This window comes from Ixodes scapularis, unplaced genomic scaffold (genome assembly GCF_016920785.2).
Source record: "Ixodes scapularis isolate PalLabHiFi unplaced genomic scaffold, ASM1692078v2 PGA_scaffold4__175_contigs__length_147842914, whole genome shotgun sequence".
NCBI lineage: Eukaryota > Metazoa > Arthropoda > Arachnida > Ixodida > Ixodidae > Ixodes > Ixodes scapularis.
Genome location: NW_024609879.1, coordinates 93,919,070 through 93,930,856, shown reverse-complemented (window position 1 = coordinate 93,930,856; position 11,787 = coordinate 93,919,070). Strand labels below are relative to the sequence as shown.

General features: G+C 42.1%; 1 pseudogene; it reads right to left on the bottom strand.

The window, feature by feature from the left end:
* Nucleotides 1-2,866: 2,866 nt before the first annotated feature.
* LOC115319861 lies at nucleotides 2,867-3,629 on the bottom strand (annotated as a pseudogene).
* Nucleotides 3,630-11,787: the final 8,158 nt, after the last annotated feature.

The window sequence follows — 11,787 nt, the reverse complement described above, 5'->3', positions numbered from 1 at the left end:
TATAAAATACATCCCCAGATAAGGCTGCAGCTGTCAAACTGAAGAATTGCTGAAATTTCTGTATCGGCACCTCATCAAGAAGGAAGGAGTTTGTCATGCGGAATAAATTTAGAGCAACAGAATAATTCGCAATAAAAAACACAAAAAAGTCATGCATTAAAAATCAACAGATTCCTTAAATGCAATCAGATGTGCGTACATATAGGAAAAAATATATTTAAGGGTACACTGATGGTAATCGGCACAAAAACAACATTTTGTCCAAATTTCAAATGCCAAGTTCTAAACAGATAGACCGATTAGTCTGCTGCACATTGAGGCAACAAAATATTGCCAAACTTCAAAGCTGAAGTGGACGCAAAGAAACATTCACTTTTCAAACAAGTGATCACGACAATTCGATCAATCTGCATTCAGAAAGAATTCAACGCTGCCATAGTACCATGCTGTTGGCCCGATCTAGTACCTGCAGAGGTTGACCTCAAGCATTCCTTTGCTATAGCAAAGCAAAGGAATGCTATTTATAGCTTTCCTTTGCTATATAGTGACTTGCCCATCAGAAGTTACCTTGGGAGGTCAAGCATAAAACTTCATTCTTATTCATTCCACTAAATCCTTTGTTAAAATTCATGGGACATGAAAATCATTCTTTGCTTTTCCTGTTTTGTACCATAACTTGTCAGTAAACATTTTAGGACAGGCAGTAAGATTCTCACAAACACTCGGCTAGCTGTCCAGTCATGTTTGAAAGCACCAGATAGGACAGCACGACTATTGCAAAAAATGCATTCTTTTTTTCTTCAAAATGGCCACTGCCGCAGAGAAAAGGTGATCCTTTTCTCTGCGGAAAAGGTGAAAGGTGAGAAATGAATAATATTCCACTAAGATGCTAGAATGAAAAATCTGATAGCACAAAATTTGATGTTTCCTAAACTTCTGAAGGTCACAATGGTTGTAAAAAATATTCCAGAAACCAGGACTCACCATGAAACCAACAACGCCGACTTTACATAACAAATATAACAATTTAATGAGACGTTTCATCTCCCATATATGAGACATCATCAGTGATGCCAAGTTGGCAGGAATGCCAACTTGGCATAGCTGATATCTCTCCTGTATGGCAGAAAAACATCTCAACTTCAAGTGTCATAGTTGTAACGTAACGTTGGTGTAGTTTGTTTCATTTCTATGAGGGCAAAATGACCATGCCGGTAACTACATTCAGACTTGGGATGTAATCCGTTACAGGTGACGGATTATTTATAATCTGTTACTTTTTAAAGTAATTTTCTAACTGTCATGTTACTTTTCTGCAGCAGTAATTTGTAACGTATTTTCATTACAATTATTGCTTACGGATTACTTCAATTACTCGTTACTATTATATCAACATAATACAGAAAGTGAAGCAATATAAGTAGGTGATTTAACAGCATAAAGCAAGCAAGTTCAGCAAAAAAAAAAAACATTGTGAAGAGAGTAGCCTAAAATAAAACACGCTGGTCACTAGAACCAGAATAAAAATGTGCAAGGCCTATACAAATATGCAAAAAAACAAAGATCAAGACAATGCCAAGTAGGCCCTGCCTCTTTCTATCGTGTTTTTTTTTATCTTTTCCTGAATATGAAAAATGGAAAGTAGTATTGAAGAACATTTTTGAAAACATCAACATTGTTTTTATTGGTTTCTTGATATGTGTACGGCAAAAGTAATGTGAACGTAATTTGTAACATAAGTCAAGTAATCTGTTACTTTTTAGCGAAAGTAATTTGTAATGGTTCTCCCTTACATTTGAGCCTCAGTAATTTGTAATTGTAATCCATTATATTTTTCAAGTAACGGTCACAAGTCTGTATATACTTATAAACCCAGCTCAACTCACTGATAGTACTCTCAAGCACTGATTTTTGCAGTGATCCAGCCCTTTCAGTAATTTGACCCAGAGAGCTTGTGCCCTTGAATAGTTTTAGGGCTATATAGAAGCAGCAAAACGAGCAACTCAGCATAAAAATTAATTTTTTAGAGTCTAGTGCAAAGATGCACTGAGCCAAAGTCAGACATGCAGGAATGCAGTCTACCTAATGGTGGTGCTTCTTTACAGTGCACGAGCACTTAGCGACCTCAACTTGGTTGTGCGAAACGCTTAAAGTGACCGCGAATAGGAGAAATGTTGCAGATTTTCCAAGGTCATTGTGTGTTTGAGGCAAGTCGCAAAGCCAACAGTGTGCTATTCAAACTGACGATAAAATGCTTAAACATTTACACGTCTATCGCAACAAACAGCAGTGTAGCGGAGCAAAAATAAATTTGACGCAAATGGTTCAGCCGTGACATCAAAAAGCATACTCAAATTGTCAGCTGGCAAATATCAATCAAGTCCAAAGAAGGTTGAAATTAAACCTTACATTGATTGGTAACGCTCGTTGCTTGTAGAATGCTCATCAACAGTAGCGAGGCAGTAAGGCAATGCCTAGTAGAGGAAAGTAGTTTATTTGTGATTCACTGAATCCACAAAGAATGGAGGACAGTAACTGACACATTTCTTTTTAAAACCTCAGGAACATAATTCAACCTGGAGCAAAGTGGAAGAACTAGGTTAACAATGCATGGAAATCAAGACAACTTCGGAAGAATCACTTTCCAAAATGTTGTCACAAAAATCCACACAGGATTCAAGGTGCATTAATAAACCCTAATGCTCCTCATCCACTCTAAATGAACAGATAAAAGTGGCTCTATACATTATAAAACAAAAAATATCCTTAAGAGAAAAACTGCTAAACTGTACTATACAAAAAAATGCTACATACCAGTACCGCAGCCATTGCCTAATTGTAACTGAAAATGTTTAGAGCTGAAAAATGTGCCTCCATTTCTCAATTTAATTTGAACGGACAACAGACACGCAGCAAAGCGCACAGCGAAACATGAAAGAATTCTTCCATAACTCCAGATATTACATGACGCAGATCCCTCACTAGTGCACTTGTTTCCGGTGGCTATTTAAATCGCAAGCCTGTATATACGTATTCCCGCAGGCTTCACACTTGTAAGGCCGCTCCCCACTGTGGGTTCTCTCGTGACTCAACAAGTTGGATTTATGTGCAAATTCTTTCTCACAGGTGCCACACTGGTACGGTTTCTCGCCCCTATGGACTCTTCTGTGAATCATCAGGACATAACTTCTGGCAAATGCCTTCTGGCGAATCTCACAACGGAATGGTTTCTCACCCATGTGAGTCCTCATGTGAATCCGTAAGTCACCGCAAACAGCAAATGCTTTCTTGCAGATAGAGCAGTGGAAAGGCTTCTCGCCTGTGTGTATCCTTTCGTGCCTGGTGACATCCGAAAGATAACGAGTGAAGTAAGGGCAGAACTCGCACTGGTACATGCCCTCATGTCGTGGCCGCAACGTGGGTTGCGGCTCAAACAGTCTGCCTCTTGGGGCTGCTTCGACCGGCACTGTTGGGGAGATCAGAGAAACAAGACAAGGAAAGTCAAAGACAACGAAAGTCCAATGTCAAGGTGCAAGCGTTAGACAAGCTTGTCAAGTCTCTACTTCCTTCAGCAGAATGTAGCACACACAAAACGGGCATCATGACTCCTGTTCGTTTAAGGGGGGACACTATCTAGAAAAAACAATTTCTGCAAAAAATGTTGAGTTTGAAAAATGCCATGTTTATAGCCACCAACGTATAGAGAGTATTCCCAGAAAGTTTCATTAATTTACACTGGATAGTTAATTTTTTATAATTTATTTTTGGTCCACCAATGCTAAAAAAAAAGGTAAAGTTTGGAGTGCTTGGAAGTGTTTTTCTCCAATCCACACTTTGGCATAAATCCCACCTCAATAAAACTAGTGTTTCAGTATGAAACTATCGAAAGAGTCAATATTTGTGGCTTATATGCCAAAATTTTATGAAGCCAGTTACTATGAACTTAGATTTTGCATTTTCATGTACCTTTATGAAAAATCGTAATTTGCAAAAACTTGGTAAACGTAAAAAAGAAATATTTGTCTTCAAAATTTTTCTTTACCTGAAAAATGCATATTTTTTAAAATTTCTTTTTATAGTAACTGGCATCAGGTATTCCAGTATGCATTCCAATAGAAAAATATGTGGTTATGAACACTATTTCTCAAATTTCTCAATTCATTGAGCCGATACCATGCTTTACTTCGTTCTGGGGGTATAGTACCTAATAGGTTCACAGGGCTGAAACTTTGCATGCCCTCTTTCCAAATGGCTACTAACACCATCTGCAAATATCACACCAATTCCGTGAGCGGTTCAAAAGTTGACATTCCCAGGTTGTGTCCTCCCTTAAGAGAAAAAAGAACGAACTCAGCAAAGAACAATTAAAGTATTAACAAAGGCTGTTATTAAATTCATGTGAAATCACACTTTAAGATAACTGAAAATTGGTAAGCACATTTCATTCACGCAGAAAATGTTCATGTGCAGTTTATCTTTCATTGAAGCAGCTCATCTCGCATCCTAATAGCCGAAAGCAACAATATGCGAGCCTATTTCCTGGCTCCAGTATCGATATGACATATAAGACTGCAGTGAATGCTATGGTGCTGTGGAGGTACCATGCAGTGATTTCCATTCACTGTAATAATGTTCTTCAAAATGTCACTGCACAGTCAATGTCCCTGTAAATCTATTAAAAATCACACACTACTCGAGCATGCCAGCACCGCTTCCAGTGCAAAAATGCAAGTTACAAACCAAATGCTGATATTTTTTAGCTTCAAGCACCAGATAAGAGCATGCATTGCAAGACAACCACATCACACTTGTTCTGTTCTGCACAAATGGAGTGGTGGTGAATGCATTCAGGCAGGTCGACTGCTTGTCATCATCTAAATAACTGACATACATTTTATGCAATAAGACACCCATTTCAGTGACGCTGAACTTGTTTAAGGAAGAACATTGCACAGAAAATGCATGCTCCCAAAAGGTGAGTTGGCCAGTGGGAAGAAGCCTCTCTGCAAAGCAACAATGTACCATTTGTCGCATCTTGCGAAGGTTGCCAGCATCTACCTGCAAGGTTACAAGAGAATGAATTGCAAATATAATGTCGCTCGAGTGAGGCAAGCATTTGACCGCTTTTTAACTACCCAAACATGACACATTGTCATGAACACCAAAGGCATATCGTAGCAAAAAAAAAAGTGATAGCAGGAGTGCCCAGAAAAAAGTCACAAGTAAAACAAACAATCCTAGTGTTCATACAGCCAGACCCTACCTCACACCGCACATACACCGAATTTTTTTTACCATATGTCACTTTTTTCATGGACACTTTAACAGCACTTTTTTTATTTGGCTGAATTTTCTAGCAAGAGGCAAAGTACAGGTGAGAAAGTATTAGAGTTTGACAAGTGCAGAAAAACAATTTATCAATGTAAGCAAAACAACAAATGAACACATCAACTTCAATTTCCACCAAAAAACAAAGCAGAAAATTGAATGCCCACATATGAGTTTGTTAAAATCCTGAGCTCACTGGGAAACAATTTGTTGCGTTCCCTATTGAGCTCGAGTGCGCGAGGGGTAATAACCCAGACCTTCCGGAATGTTACCACATAATTCACTTAAAACCAAAACATCTAAAAGGACAGAGAACTTGGACATCGGTCGGTCAGGAGAAATTGCCAGTGACGTCCCGAGCCTGCCAGTTTGTCATTCCTTGGATCCTCGCGCAATCACCAAGCTCGGGTCTCTCCTTGTCTTCATCTTCCACCTGTCGACCCCGAGGCATGCAGGGGCTTCAGAGAATGTTGTTCTGGCAAAAGGAACGTGCCGCCACAAATTCAGTTTGTGTAACACCTTCCACTAAGATATTTTACATGCATCTAAAAAACAAAACTTACGATGAGAGGGACGTTGCTAAAAAAAATCTTTAAAATCAAAACATTTTGACATGCATCTAAAAATAAAAAAAAACCTTACGATGAGAGCGACCTTGCACTAAAACATCTCTGGAACCAAAGTTTACTCTACAATCCCAACCAAGTCTTCAAAAAAGCGGACAACCAATGTTCTCTTGGGTGTACCATTTATGATGCTGCACTTACGTCTGGGGCTGTAATAGACCATTTTACAAAGTAGTGCTCACCCTCATGCAGAATACATGAAGAATGTGCGGAACCTTAAAGGGACACTGACACCCCCCAAAAAAATTTTTTTATTTTTTGCCAGGCGCTTTATTATGGTGTCGGAGGACTACCCAATTAATATTTTGCAACAGAGTAGCGTATTTCTTTAATAAAGCCAAAAGACGCAACTGCTCGAAACCGAAACCGAAACCCGACGGAGGTCGGAGAAGTGGAGAGAAGAGAGTGACTGGCGGAAGTCACGTGGCTACACCCGACCGTGCGTTTTTTTTTTTTTTTTTCTCCTCTCCGGTAGCAGACGACGCGACATGCGGCGTGCGATGCGGCGTGCGGGAACTGCTTGTCGTGCGATTCTTTTGCAATTATGTTTGCTCCGCTCGTTGTTCTGTACTCCAAGATGAGCTGTTTTGTACATTGAGGAGTTCGAAATGAGTAGTGAGTGCCCGTGGTGAATTTCCACGATCGGGTCCGAAAAGAATGAACCCAAGATGTTGCGTGAAGAGCTGGCTCACATGTCCTGCATCCGAAAAAAAGTGGCATTGTGTGACAGAGTTTCCGAAAGATCAACGGGATCGGGACCAATGGCTGGCTGCAATTCCTGTAGAACATTTACGGGCACCTCGGAAAGCGGACGCTACCTGATTTATATGCTCCTTGCATTTTGTGGAAAGTGATTACATTGAGTTCGCAGGTGTCAAAACGGAAATCCCATACCGTTTAATTCAGCGAAGTATCGTCCACATTTGTTTGTTATTTTTTTTGTTCGTTTCTTCAGTGATGATTGTAAAAAAAAGAAAAAGATATGTAAACATAAAAAAATGCTTGAAAAAAAAAAAAAAATTCACGGGGGATCGAACCCGGTCCTAGCGCGTGTGAAGCGGACGTCTTTCCCACTGAGCTACTGGGGCATCTCGTTTCTTGTGGATCTCTTTCCTTAGTAATAACTCAGCCGGTAAACAGTAAGTTGGAAAGTTTGCTGTCGATTTTTCTCTAGCAAAAGCACTCCCGGGCCGAAGTCGGGCAGCACCACGCTTTGGGGACATTCGCACCTAGTAAAGAAATCGTACGCGTGCATATTTAACTCGAAGTAGACACGTCGTGCTTGACGTTTGCGCGAGCGTTGTCTTCAGCCACGAGAAGGGAGCGACGGCTCGGCGACGTCAACGTGCAAATCGGCTTTGTGGCCGGGCGTGTCGTACGGGATGAATACCAATTCTTTTGATCAGTCCCGAATTTCTCTTTTAACGGTAGACAGAATTCGCCGGTACCGCGAACGACAGTTCTGAAATAGAGGTCCCACGCCCGTCGTCCGCTGCCATCGCCGATACGCGAAACGACGAACGCACAGAATGCTTCCGGTTGTCTGTGGAACTTTTTTTCTTCAATCAACGTAATTACAGCTTTTTAGAAGCCACAAAAAATGGGTTTCATATTTTTTTCTATTTTTAATATTGAGTGTGTGCCTTCAGTGACCCACGACTTTGATTAAATTTGGTGGTCGCATCGATACCTTAGAAAACGGCCCGTGACCGCGAAAAAGTGAGTGAGCGAGACTCGAACCGGCCAATTCTTGATCGGCGGTTTTCGGGCGGAAAGAAACCGAATTTCGAGCCGCAAATTCTGTTCTGGGTAGTTGAGCTCTCATATGTCACGTACAACTAAAAACCTCGGCGAGCATAAATACCCTGTCAGTGTCCCTTTAAGGCGAGCGTTTGAAAAAGGGCCCATTGGAACATATTAGTGTTTACAAATAAAAATAAGGACAGTTTTTAGGGTCCCTTTTGTCTCATGAGCCACTTCACTGGCCGAGCTTTTGCCAAGTGCCAACTTTTATATTAGGAACATGAAGAGCTTTGAAAGGAACAACATGCCTTGCTTACTTTTCACAACAAAAACCTTTTACATTCGCAAACCGATTTTTCGGACGCCGATAATTCGGACTTGTTTGATATTTCGGATCTAAAGGAGGAACCGTGACCTACCCGATAGAAATAGTGCATACTCACGACCGATGTTTCGGACAGCTTGAAGTCCAAAAGTTTGATTATTCTGACATAATTGTCACGAGCGATCAGCGGGAAACACCACTGAGAAGCAGCCATTTTGAATTCTATGCTCGCTGCACATGAATTGACTTAGTTTGGCAGCGCTAATTGAATACTGCTAAGTCCTACTGCCAGGTGACGCTGTACGGCTTTTTTTTTTCTCCAGCTGCGCATCATTATCATTATCCTCACTGTTTTTTCCATTTTGCTTTGTTCATTCACCATTGCAGTCATGGACTTGCACCTCTCACCTCGATCTCGTCTCAATGAATCGTGTTTTTGGACTAAGCTGGCTTGGACGTCGTAGCGGCATCTGTTCTTCCGCAGTCGCGATGTGTCGCTAAGAAGCGCAGAAAGTACTCAACCTTAACGCTAGAAAAGAAGGCAGCGATTCTCAAGCTAACAGAAAGTTGCCCAACGCAAATGGAGGCATAACCTAAAACAAGGTGCGCAGGCGTAACCTGAAGCAAGGCACTATTTACAGCTCTTTTAAGCCCGCTTAGACGTAATAAAGGCAAGTTTTTTAATCTGCGGATTTTTCGGACGTCTTTTCAGTCCCCGCAATGTCCAAAAAATCGGTCGACGACTGTACAGTCGGGGACAAAAGTCTCCAGGACATGCGAGCTGCGACTGAAACGCATTGCTCTGCCATCTGGCGGTGGGTCGCCTGGTTTCGAGATCACAGAAAAGCGCATGCGCGTCCTACTGTGCCTGCCAACATGTGTGCTTTCCCGCTCTTCTGCGGCGCGGCGCCTAACTCGAAATCGGGCGCGTGGTACCGCCTCAGAGATAGCGCTTACTGACATAGCACCTATCAAGCAAGAAGTCACGGCATCTCAACTGAGCGATAAGCTTAACTGGTTATAAAGCAAGGTGCGCTGACACGGCGAAATGCCCCAGGCGGTATCTCGAGTTTCGGAATGTGTAGCAGACGCTCGTCAGCCGCCAGCGCTATCTTCGAGGCGGCACCACGCGCCCGATTCCGAGTTAGGCACTGTGCCATAGAAGGGTGGGAAAACAAACATGTTTGCAGGCAGAGTAGGACGTGCATGCGCTTTTCTGTGATCTCGAAACCAGGCCACCCGCCGGCAGATGGCAGAGCAATGCGTTTCAGCCGCAGCTCGCACGTCCTGGAGACTTTTATCCCAGACTGTACATGATTAATTATGCAAGCATCTATCCAAGAAATTCTACTCACAGATAAAAAAAAAACCCAAAGTTTATCAAGAACTAAAAGACATATGGAGAAGCTTCAATTCAGTACAAATGGTGTCTCCAGCTACTACTATTATAAAGTCTCGAGAGATGCCCCCCCCCCCCCCTCCCCCCCTAAAGATAGTCCACACCTATTTTTGGCATGATTTGCTATTTTCGTCAAAAACACTGCAAGATAGCCCACTTCCAGTAATTACAGGACCCTGGCAAATGCTGACCTCGGAAAACACGGTGTTACTTAACCTCGCTTTGGTGTGCCATAAAACTTTTGTTCTATGGCACACCCCTCATTTTCATCCCATTTCCTATCGATTTTTGGAGGGCTATCTCTCAGGATATTACAATAGATGGGTTTCCCTCAAGGCCTGGCACCTCCTTTTATCCAAACATACATCAGCTCGCATGATCACTTTTCCACAGGTCCAACACTGGTACCACTGCTCTCCCTTATGCATTATTACGAGACTCATCATGTTCGTTGCATGCTCGACTGCTCACCCAGAAGTACGTACATACTGCACTTTAATATATTATATCCTCCAAATGCATCCTTTCATGTCTGGTGATGCAAAATCTGTCGCAGGCAGAGTAAAGACAAAAGCGGCATTCGTGCCTGTCCTCTTGCTGCTGGGGAGACTTCCACTAGCCCTTCTCCTTTTTACCGGTGGTGCCCGAGGTGGGTCCTGCTGTGAACAGGACCCAGTTGAATTTGAATTTGAACAAGTTGAATTTGGAGGCACTGATGTGATCATGTTCCAATACGCATCATGCACTATTCATGTAAAAATAAACAATTACATTTTCAGCACTTGCATAATATTCATCAAACATCTTCTTGAAATGGCTTTTATACACCTTTTTCGCAAGGGCGCAGCCATCTTGAATGTCGTCGCTTCTGGTGTGAAGTAAAACATTGTTTTGATCTCTCCACATCGCTGGAAGGTGTTTACGCAGAATGCGTGATTGTCACACGTTCTTGTTCGGCCTCACCTATATTTTCTCGCATATTCCAGATTGAAATTTTTAGTTATATTTTCGTCTCGCATACCAGATACGGAACCCACGTAACTGAGAAGGAGAGGAAATAGAAAACGTCTATAGTGAGCTGTATAAATTATTAAAACTCGAAAGTTTCTTTTTCTGTTTACCAAAGGCAGAACCAGTGAGCTGGCATCAAAATGAGTGGAGTTGTGGATATAGCTTTGGACCAGCAATATTTCTATGCCCTTACAAGCATATACACCAGCTTGCAGCCTTGGTTTCATGCCACCTCAGTGACGCTGCTTTTTTCACGGAACATGCACAGACGTTTCACTTCTCACAAATCTGGTTTCAGCACAAGCGTCATGCCCACACCTGTTGCAAACAAATACCGGCTTGCTGATAAGCAGCACAAAGGCTAATAGGCACATAACATGATATGTTTCGGGATATCCAATCGTATAGCTAAAAGTCTATTATTTCGAGAATAACCATTGGCTAACCATGCACACCGAAAAAAATCACACCTTTGCAGCGAAAGAACACAATTCCTGCACAGGTATTTCTTCGCCTTCTATAAGTGAAGTGATCAATGCAAGAGTGGCAACACAACTTCATCACAACCGGCTAGAGTCACTAGATTGTTGAAAAATGTGTCAAGGGCTGTCCACAGAGAGCATGGCTTGTGCTGTAGACAGCCTTTGCTGGATGGAAAGAGAGGTTATTCCTCGCCTTCCAGTCTACCTTGAGACATTTACTGCCGGACAAAAGCCACCCCTTCTGCTGATACGAATGCATGAAAGGATAAAACACCGAGGAAGAAACAGAACTTCTTTCAAAGAAGTTCTGTTTCCATTCTTTCGGAAGAATTTCTGTTTCCGTCCCCATCCTCGATGTTTTATCCTTTCATGTATTGGTATCTATTCACCAACACACTCGTTTTAAATAATTACTGCCCTCTGCTCACATCCTTGGACAAAGCCTTGGAGCATGCACATGATGTGGGTACGGACGTAGCCACTCACATGCTCTACTGTCTGAAGGCCTTACTCAAGGGCTCTACTGTTGATGCCAGTCCGAAATCTCTCAAAAGCAAAACGGGAGAGGAGACAGGAGCGAGGAGGCAAGAAGATAAGTCATATTGTTTGCTTGGTTCATGTCCTCGTTGGAAACATATGCGCACGCCAAAACGCTCGCGCCTTTTGAGGTGTACTTGCTATGAACAGCAGATGTAGTACCCTGCATGGAAAGTCTTTTAGTTGTAAAGCCAGTGGAGGCTCAGGGAGGGTCCTAATTACTAATGAAATGGTGCAAGCAGATATGCTTGCCAACGTTGCACAGCGTTGATGATTGCACCTTCACCGAAGTGTTGATGACTTGGAAGGTTTGAAATATTGTGAAGAGATGCTCCT